The sequence below is a fragment of the Cyclopterus lumpus genome, chromosome 8 (assembly GCF_009769545.1).
Source record: "Cyclopterus lumpus isolate fCycLum1 chromosome 8, fCycLum1.pri, whole genome shotgun sequence".
Lineage (NCBI taxonomy): Eukaryota > Metazoa > Chordata > Actinopteri > Perciformes > Cyclopteridae > Cyclopterus > Cyclopterus lumpus.
In genome coordinates this window covers 11,548,148-11,559,420 of record NC_046973.1, presented here as the reverse complement: position 1 = coordinate 11,559,420, position 11,273 = coordinate 11,548,148, and the positions used below count along the sequence as shown (strand labels likewise).

At 42.6% G+C, this 11,273-nt stretch overlaps 1 pseudogene; it reads right to left on the bottom strand.

Annotated features, from left to right (window-relative positions):
* LOC117734775 overlaps positions 1 to 7,161 on the bottom strand; it is a 7,714-nt pseudogene extending 553 nt beyond the window's left edge.
* Between the last annotated feature and the right edge of the window lie 4,112 nt (positions 7,162 to 11,273).

Here is an 11,273-nt window from a genome sequence, read left to right as displayed (position 1 = left end):
AATTAAATGTGGACTCCTAAATATTAGATCTCTGTCATCTAAAGCTGTATTAGTAAATTATTTAATATCAGACAATCACATTGATTTATTATGTCTTACTGTAACCTGGCTGAGCCATGAAGAATATGTCAGCCTAAATTAATCAACTCCTCAAAGTCATATTAATACTCACATTTCTCGAGGCACCGGCCGAGGAGGTGGAGTAGCAGCCATCTTTGACTCAAGCCTATTAATGAATCCTAAACCTAAACTAAACTACAACTCATTTGAAAGCCTTGTTCTTAGTCTTTCACATCCAACCTGTAAAACATTACAGCCAATCCTATTTGTTATACTGTACCGGCCTCCAGGTCCATATTCAGAATTTATATCTGAATTTTCAGAGTTTTTATCAAGTTTAGTCCTTAAAACTGATAAGGTTATTATTGTAGGAGAATTTAATATTCATGTGGATATTGATAATGATTTCCTTAGTACTGCATTTATCTCATTGTTGGACTCGATTGGCTTCTGTCAGAGAGTACAGAAACCCACTCACTGCTTTGACCACACCCTCGATCTTGTTCTTGCATATGGCATTGACATTGAGCATTTGGAGGTCTTCCCACAGAACCCTCTTCTGTCAGACCATTACCTCATAACTTTTGAGTTTATACTCCCGGAGTATACACCGTTAGTCAAAAGTTTCTACACCAGATGTCTAACTGACAGTGCTGTAGCTAAATTTAAAGAAGCGATTCCTTCTGCATTTGATTCAATACCACCTCATTTAAGAGTAGAATTTCCTGTTTAATAGTGCTTATAGTTAGGGCTGAATCAGGTTTGCCCTTGTCGAGCCCCTAGATATGCTGCTATAGGCTTATAGGCTGCTGGGGGATGTTTTAGGATACACTGAGCACCTATCTCCTCTTCTCTCTCTCCTTATGGATGAATTTACATCTCTCCATTGCACCTTATTAACTCTGCTTCCTCCCCGGAGTTCCACCCCGCCCCCCCTCCTCTCTACCTCCTTCTGTTTCATGGATTGGAGGTCCATTCATACATTGTCATATTCATGTAATGTGTTTATGTAACTTTGTAAATGCTGTTCATTCTGTACACATGACATCTATTGCATCTGTCCATCCGGGGAGAGGGATCCTCCTCTGTTGCTCTCCTGAAGGTTTCTTCCCTTTTTTCCCTGTCAAAGGTTATTTTTGGGGAGTTTTTCCTGATTTGATGTGAGGTCCTAGGACAGGGATGTCGTATGTGTACAGATTGTAAAGCCCTCTGAGGAAAATTTGTAATTTGTGATATTGGGCTATACAAAATAAACTGAATTGAATTGAACTGTCAGGTGGGAATAATTCGTCCAGTGCGCTGTTAATGACTTCTGAAAGGTAAGAAGATCACGTTGGGTTAATAGCATATTTCACAGGTATTACACCTCTATTTATATTCCAGACATGTGACCTACAGTAACCATTATCACTGGCATTACAGGTAAGGTTTCTGCATGTGTTTCTATGAAGTACGAGCCATGAAATTGGAGGCAAAACTGACACGTATTGACAAAATAGTTGACATAATTAACACTTTACGCTGAATATTTTCTTTCTTTTACCTCTTCAAATTCGACTTGACAGATCTCTATCCCAGAGAACACTCCGCCAATATCCAAAAGACTCATCTGGAGGCCCAACAAATTCTGAAAAACATATCAGTACCACTGTCTAATAAGGCACCATTTATAAAGGTTTTATAAGTTTCGGATACAAGCGGCCAAAATGAGTTTCCTCCGAAGGGCTCAGCCTTAGAGATAGGGTAAGGAGCTCGGACATCAGGAGTTACTCCTACGTGTCAAAAGGAGTCTAATCAGGATGCCTCCTGGGCGCCTCATTGGAGGCACGCCCGACTGAGAGGAAACCCAGAACACGCTGGAGGCCTCAGGATCCTCCAGAATGAGCTGGAAAATGCTGGCTGAAACAGATGGCTGAATTAAGAAATGCAGTGAAACACATCAGTTCCAGGGTTCAAGCTTCCGAAAACAATCCGACCGAGTCAATTACCCTGGAAAAAAAGATGCTTACTATGAGAAGAGAGGAGTCAATGCAAAGACTTGGAGAAAAAATTAAGGAAGGTTGTGAATCATCGACACGAACTGGAGGAGTCTGGGATCGAAACCCCGGATCCTCTGATTAGAAGACGACCCGCTCCAACTCTGAGTCACATCCACCCACTTATGAACCATTTATTAAGAGGGCCGTATTATAAAGTGGTACCACAAAGTCAATTAACAAAAACGTGATTTTTCAGTTTGTATTGAATTCTGCTTTCCCCCCCCTATAAAAAACGTTCATATTATATCTACATTTATCAATTTAATAGTATTTTTCTAAAAGGTTTGGTTACCTTTTAAATATCCGTGCCGGCCTAAGGGAATACAATGCAGACACTCCACACCAATCACAAACATTTACACAAGCTGTCCAGTCCAACAGCTGTTTGATCTGATGGCCCATGAGCAGCTCCACTGAAGCAGTGCCGTCCCTTGTATTGATAATCACACTCATACTCCAACACTGGTTTGTTGAGATGGTTTGCATCCCAATTCCAAAGCATTGGAACAAACTTGATCAATGCCTCCATGTACATGTTACTGTAGCTTTACAACGTTCTATTGCTATGACAATGACTTAGCCCAATGTCAAAGACACGTCGGGCATCTGCGATGGCCTGCTTGAACGCCAAACTATGAGTGCACCCACTGCCTACATGAAAGCTGACCCCAATGACCTCCAAGCCCAGATCTCCAGCACGTCCCAGCAGCTTAGCAACTGACTCCAGTCTGGCGGCAAACTTTAAACTCAGTTTTATCTTGGATGCAGAGTCATCCACTGCAATGCGGAGTACCAATCTGGAAACATTTATATAAAAGTATTAATCGGTAAGATAACCATAATCTACACTAAACATAGAAGCAACAAATATTAATAGTTGTTCACTCACTTGGCTTTGGCGTGGCAACGAGATATTTTCAAGAGTTCATCCTTGTTATCAAAAGTTATCGTATCGACTCCATGAGTACAGGCATATTTGATGTGCGACAGTGGTTTGGTTGTGTGTGCGTAAATGATTTTGTCAGGTACAGCACCAGCTGGATCTCCACCTGTGTTCAACCAAAGCGGGTTTCAAATCAGGAAACTGCTTCTCCACAATGAAGACAAGGCAGAGCTGGATTCTCTTTGAAATACTTCATGGGACCTTGCTAGCACAGTTGAACCCTGAGTCCAGAGCACTCATCCTCAACACTGCTGCATCATTGTTGCACTTCACTGCATAGAAAGGCTTGACTCGAGGTAAGTTAGTACGCCACCTGAGTTGCCTTTCAAAAATACTATCCAGATTCGCCACATAGAATGGCTCTTCATCGTCCTGAACTAATAGAGCAAAGTTAACTTGTTTTCTTTTGACAAAGGCACACAAGCGACCTCAACTATCACACGATACATGGACACAATTACACAGAGATTCATAGTGAGGAAAACTAAAGTGACATGATGTCTCACCGCTGAAGGAAGCTCTTTGATTTTATCGTCTATGAAGTCTCTGATAGTCCTTCCAGTGTCTAAAATGTCAATGACACAGTTCTCAGGGGACAAAACCTGCACAACTGATCCCTACATAGTTACTGGTGCTGGGATGACTAGCAGGACAAGACAAAAGCATGAAATGAATCAATAAATATTGTTAATATAAGGCAGGATCACAATAGAAACCATATTTGTCTTTGTTTATAGCTGTTTGTCTACATTATGTCATGCTGATACAGGAGTAAAAAGCCACAAAATAGGCACATATGCATAATAACATTACAGATCATATTAAATGTCTTACCGTGGCCCATAAGCGCCACCATATGTTGCAACTTGGACTGTTCACTTACCTGGAGTGCTGTTTACCAATGTATATAGTTTTGGTGCGAGTTTAATTCAATTCAGTTTATGTTGTATAGTCCAGAATCACAAATTACAAATTATCCTCAGAGGGCTTTACAATCTGTACACATATGACATCCCTGTCCCAGGACCTCACATCGGATCAGGAAAAACAGAAAAAAAACTTTCACGGAGCAAAAAGGGAAGAAACCTTCAGGAGAGCAACAGAGGAGGATCCTTTTCCCCAGATGGACAGAAGCAATGGATGTCATGTGTACAGATGAACCGCGTTACAGAGATAATGAATATGACAGACATTATGAATAATGAGTAGTAGGCATGGATCACGATCCAGATGTCCACAATCCATGTAAAAAGAAGGAGGTGGAGAGGAGGGGCATCAGCAGGGCCATGGCAGGAGGCAGGGCCACGGTGAAAGGAGGCCGGGTCCATGAGGCAGGAGGCCAAGCCAACTTGCCAAGGCAAGGAAACAGGGGCAAGGAGTCAGGGGGCAGGGCCCAGAAGCCAGGACCGGCTCCAGACACAGCCAAGTCCAATGGACCCTGTGAGGTGAGAGGGCACAAAGACTCTGGGGAAGAAGTAGAGTTAGTAATGTGCAATGAAGAGACGTGAATTCGTGCATAAGGAGAAAGAGAAGAGAGACGAGCTCAGTGTATCCTAAAACATCCCCCAGCAGCCTATAAGCCTATAGCAGCATAAATAGGGGCTGGACCAGGGCAAACCTGATTCAGTCCTAACTATAAGCACTATTAAAGAGGAAAGTCTTAAGTCTACTCTTAAATGAGGTGACTGTGTCTGCCTCCCGGACTGAAAGTGGAAGCTGGTTCCATAAAATAGGAGCTTGATAACTGAAGGCTCTGGCTCCCATTCTACTTTTTAAGACTCTAGGAACCACAAGTAGCCCCGCAATACTGTGAAGTATTCAGTTTAGTGCGCATGCACAAGTTCAGTCTGGTTCTAGAGGAACGTGCGTAACGTAACCGTTGTTATTGTTGGCTTGAAGTAAAGCTTTAAACATCTACCGTTGTCACTGGAATTTATTCACTTAACATGGTAGCAGAGGATGGCGGCTGGAAATTATAAAACTCCGCCGCAGTTTGACGAGAAGAAGTCTTACGAGAGCTAGAAAAATGAGGTTGAAGTTTGGAGACCGGTGACGGACCTGGAGAAGAAGAAGCAGGCCTTGGCGGTTGCTTTATCGCTGATGGGAAGAGCGAGGGATAGTGCGCTAGAAATCGCCGCAGCAGATTTAAACGTCGATGGAGGAATGCTTATACTTCTCACGAAATTGGACTCTGTTTTTTTACTCTGTACACAGAGTTTGACCGGATCGCAAGACAAAATGGCGTTTCTAAGGTCGACTACATTATCGAGTTTGAGAGCCGGTACAACCGACTACGTAAGTTCAAGATGGAGCTTCCAGATGCTGTGTTAGCTTTCAAAGCTACTAGACACTGCAGGACTTAGTGTTAAAGACAAACAATTGGCACTTGCCCAGAGCTTTCGTTTGTTAACATGAAGTCAGGCTTGAAGAGAATCTTTGGTGATAATTCTCCACAAGAGGGAGCTAATGACCTCCATGTGAGTGTGGGTGCTGGCAACTCAGCCTACTACACACAGTTTACAGGCAAGCGTGAAAGTAATGTCAGGTCAAGCCCACAAAATCATACAGCTGTTCAAGGGACAAATCCACTCGACAGATATGGAAGAAGGACAAGATGTGCAGTCTGCCAAAGCACATATCACTGGGCAAAGGATTGTCCTCACAAAAATTAACATGCAAAATTGACAGAAGATGAGGAGGTGACAGATGTTGAAGAATGCAACATTACTTTATTATCAAAAAATCGTTGGCTGACAGAAATATTCATGGTGGACTAACGCAACGCGAGTTATTGAAAATGGGGGTCACAAAGAGTGTAAGAGCATTCAAGTTTGGTGATGGGAAGTTCTCATTCTACAAAGAAAGTAAAAATCCCAGTCATGATAGGACAGACTAGATGTCAAATTGAAACAGAAGTAGTTCCAGTAGATATCCCATTGCTTTTAAGCAAAACTTCACTGAAAAGAGCAGGTGCCGTTTTAGACATTGAAAATGACAAACCCACAATGTTTAAACAACCAGTGAAACTTGAACTAACATCTTCAGGATACTATTGTGTGAACATTAGAGATGAGAGTAACCCAGAAGAAAATGAGCTCCAGAATGACGATGACATTCTCACCGTGACAGAAAACTTGACAACAAAAGAAAAACTGAAAGTTCTGTTCAAACTACGCAAGCAATTTGGACATGCCTCTGTTGACTGAAGAAACTACTGGCCTGCTCAGGTAATGCTGATGCTGAATGCACCACAATCCTTAAGGACATTGTAAAAAACAGACATGCATTAGATATAGCAGGCCAAAGCAGTGGATTTGCCTCAACCTACAACGAAACTGTAGCTGTGGATTTGCATGAGCTAGAGCCGGGAGTGTGGTATCTGCATGCAATTGACCACTTTACACGTTTCAGTGCAGTGAGCATCGTCACCACCAAGAAATCCAGGGAGATTGTAAAGCACTTTATACATTGCTGTATAAGTGTTCATGGTCCTCCAAGCAGACTGTTCAGTGACAATGGGGGAGAATTCAACAACGAAAATATGAGGGACATGGCTGAAAGCTTCAACATTGAAGTAAAAACAACTGCAGCATACAGACCATGGAGCAATGGGCTTTTGGAAATACATAATCAAACCCTCACTGAAATCCTGATGAAAGTGAAGAGGGACAATGGATGTGACTGGAGGATGGCCCTCGACTGGGCCCTGATGGCAAAGAACTCTATGCACAACAGTCCCTACCAGCTGGTATTTGGACAGAACCCAAATCTGCCTTCAGTTCTCACTAATAAGCCGCCAGCTCTGGAAGGTACTAATATGAGTACTTAGTTAGCCCAGCACATCACAACATTACATACTGCAAGAAGAGCGGATTCAGAGCCCTTCGTAAACAACTACGGCCCATTGATGACCGATACGAAACCAATCGAAATACTTCAAACGGATGGATTGTACAGAATGGAAAGGTCCAGGTGTGGTCATCGGCGAAGATGGTGTGGTGATATTTGTAAGGGCATGGAGGCACTTACGTTCGCGTACATCACTCCAGGCTTCGAAAAGTAGATGACCCACAAGCAGTGCTGGGAGAAAGGGACATTCAGCTGGAAGTGACTGAACATCCCACCACATTACCAAAACCTGACTTTAATACCATATTAACAGAACCCGGCTTTTATGAGAATAACTATGACACTGAAAACGAAAGTGAGGAGGAGATACCTACAAATGGTGAGGATAACAGCGAACCCTCTCACACACCAAGACAGCCAGAAGGAGGTAGTCATGTTCAATCTGACGCATCACAGAACAACTCAACCACAACCTGTAAAGACCTAAGTCTGAAAAACTGGACAGGTAGTCACATACACAGATAGTGGGAGTGGCCAAGCACACTGGAAAAATCCTCAGCAGGCCAGGAAAAGCCACTGGAACAAACAAATACTGGTATAATTTGGAGTACATTGAGCCTGAGGAAATTATTGGCACTACCAGTTCTGTTGATTTAGGACAAGTACACAATCTTCAAGTGGTCCCACCTGAGCATGTTGAATTAGGTGCTAGCCATCCTGAAGAAGACATACTTATTCTGAATGATGATGCCTTCATGCCTGCCAAACACAATGAACTCTGGAAAAAGAATGATGTGTTTGAAGAGGTGAAAGATGAAGGCCAGAAATGCGTGGTGGGTGTGCACACTCAAGGAGACACCTGATGGTGTTGCACCGAAAGCTAGATTAGTTGAGTAAGATTTGTTCAAAGCTTTGGGTCCCGTGGCCACAAGAAATTCAGGATTCAATGAGTTAAAGTTTAACAATATTTAATGGCAAAGATAATACTCATATAGCGTTCACGATCGTGGGGCCAGAAAGGAATAACTCTCCACAGGCGGACTGCTACTCCCAGGGAGCGCCAGCCCGGGGCTGTCTCGAGCTCTCCAGTCCAGTAGAACCATGTTCCCCAGCACAAATGCTTGGTCGTTAGTATGGTCATGCAAATTAATGCATACCTAAGGGTTAGTTCTATTGGTCAGTTCAAAGGATGCCGCCGTTCTGTTCGCTAAGCTAATTAGTAAACAGGCGGGGTCAAAGTGCACACATCCGGTCAGGGACCGGAAGTTCCCCATCAGAATAAAACCTACTATCCTGCCTTCAGAATAAAAGCAACATATCAGGTTTCAATCGGCATCCATTTTAACTATTGTCTAAACAATAAAACATTCATTCTCATGCATCATACAGTTAATCATTACATTTGTCATTAACAAACAGAATAATAAAACAGTGATCCTCTCTTATGTTTCATAATACATTCCTCCAGAATATTCCTCATAATATCCCAAATCAATCATCATTCATCACATCTTTCTTTATGTATCAATTTAAAACATAAACTTCTCTTATTTATATGTGCAAGTATATATAAAATCCACTACAACTCAACAGTTGCAAGAGGCTTTGAAGAAATGAACATCCAGGAGCTCCCAAAAGACTTGCCCACATGTGCCTCAGAGTCTCTAAAAATGATTATGGCAGCGATATGTCAAAAGAAATGGCAGCTTAACTCTATGGACATTAGAGCAGCCTTTTTACAAGGCAAAGAGTTAACCCGAAATGTCTATATTCGTCCCCCCCAAGATGCTCAGACCAAAGGAAGTTAAAAAAGTGTGTTTATGGCTTAACAGATGCTTCTCTGTATTGGTACAACAGAGTGAAATACACCATGCAGCAACTGGGAGCTACTGTGTCACAAGTTGATCCAGCAATGTTCTACTGGCTGGATGACTCCTGCAATGTGATGGGACTCCTTGCTTGTCACGTGGATGACTTCATCTGGGGTGGTTCAGAAACATTCTCCACAACAGTCATCCCTCACTTGAAAGTTGCTTTTCAAGTTGGATGTGAAGAGCACAACAGCTTCCGCTACATTGGAATGGAGGTTCACTCTTTGGAGGATGAGATACAAGTGCAACAAAGGATTTACATCAAGAATCTACAACCCATTCCTGTGGATCCCAACAGAGCCACACAGCGAGAGGCTCCTCTAACAGATACTGAAACTGACATGTTAAAGTCAAAGATTGGCCAAATATTGTAGGTAGCAAGGCAGAGTAGACCCGACATAATGTGCGACATATCCATCCTATCATCAAGTACAAAGCATGCTACTGTTCAGACTCTACAGTGTGCAAACAAACTTGTCAGAAAACTGAAATCAGAAGAGGTGACCTTGAGGTTTCAGCACTTGGGAAAAGAGAGCTTGTTGAAACTAGTATTGTTTAGTGATTCCTCGATGGGAAACCTTCCAGACGGTGGCACTCAAAGCGGACACCTGGTCATGCTTATGGGAGAGAATGGACGGTTTTCACCTATATGCTGGCGTTCAAAGAGGATCAGGAGAGTTGTCCGAAGCACCTTAGCAGGAGAGACTTTGGCACTTGCAGATGGTATTGACAGTGCAGTCTTTTTGGCTACACTCTACTCCGAACTGACCACAGGTGATTGCACACGGAACAATTTGCCCATCGTCTGTAATGGACAATTACTCTCTTCTTGATGCGGTGAAGTCCCCTAAAAGCGTGACTGAAAAGAGACTCCTCCTCGAAATCAGCAGCATCAAGGAGCTCGTCCACTCTGGGACCATCCAGCAGATCATGCAGATCCGAGCAACAGCTTGCTGACTGCTTGACTAAGAAGGGGACATCTGCACTCGTTCTGCTGAGGGCTCTCAGCGAAGGTGGCTGGCAACTTCAAGGCTAAACAACCTAATCACAAAAAGCCTACCTTCAAACTCTATTCATTAAAGTTGCTATATGACGGTAAAAATATGTGTTACTTTGTGGACTGGTTCAAGGGCAGAGCAACAGGGAGGATGGGGAGAAGGACAGATGGCCGTATGTCTTATTTAAATTAACACACTCTGTTCTTTGTTCTTCTATATTCTTATCCAGGACATTCACATTCTTTCTTCGTTTGTCGTCATAGTGGGCCCTGGAGGGGGGTGCATATGCTTGTATAAATCACGATGTAATACAATGTATGAATCAAGAGATTTCGGCAGCTCACTGAGATACGTGGCTATTGAACCCTTTTCCCAGCTTGCAAGCTTGAATAAACGGAAAGACAACTTTGATTACTTTGAAGACTCTGTTTGTTACAATTGAATATTTGAACCACAACTCTCCTCCTTATCAAACATAGAAATCTTCCACCACAAAACCTATGTTTATCTGTTTAAGGTTTTAGAAAAAACTATGTGACTATGTTTTTCTTTAAAGACAAAGGGGAGTTTGTGAAGTATTCAGTTTAGTGTGCATGCTCAAGTTAAGTCTGGTTCTAGAGGAACGTTATCAGGAACTGGTACCACGGAGGCAGGACCCAATAAGCAGACACAAGGCGAGGCAGTTTCAAAAGCGCAAGCTTTACTTGTGACGACACTCAACAACATCAAAAGACAAACCGACACAGGACAGGGAGTTGACACAGACTAAATACACAGGGGAACGAGACACAGGTGGAAACAATGAGGGCGGGACTTGCAATCACACAGGAGGGCGGCACACGAGGAGGGAGGAGTCTGGAACGAGAGACAAGGTGAGTGACAGACAACACAACGGAGCAGACAGTGAACACAGAGCTACCCAGAAGGTCTGGGTGTAACAAACTTATGTAACGTAACCGTTGTTATTGTTGGCTTGAAGTAAAGCTTTAAACATCTACAGTTGTCACTGGAATTATTCACTTAACAAATATGACTTGGAGGAATTGATTCATTTAGGCTGACATATGTTGAGTTGCTTATAGTGTTGAAGGTATTAGCAGTGGACCTATCTGTCTTATCTCAAATAAAATGGGACTTGGCTGATGGTGCTCAAAGTGACAAACTAAAACATTTCAAGAACTCCACCGTAATGTCTCTTTCCAGAAATGCTAACAAGTATTATGTCCAGTTTCCCTTGAGAATTACAGTGATCAAGCTTGTTTATGCATGTTTTAGCTTTGAAGGTAAACAGGCACTCCCATTTGCAAACATTTCCAAGATAACTGACTAATTCCTGTTGGTTTATGGCTTTAGTTTTCATTGACATAGCTAATAGAGCGTCAGAATAGAAAGTTGATGTTGAGTTAATTGCCCTCGAGTCATTGTCCTCCTGGACAGAAGTAGAATTTTAGTTCAGTAAAAGCACCTTCATTTCCATTTTGAATCACCACATGCTTTGTTCAAGTTCCTTCCT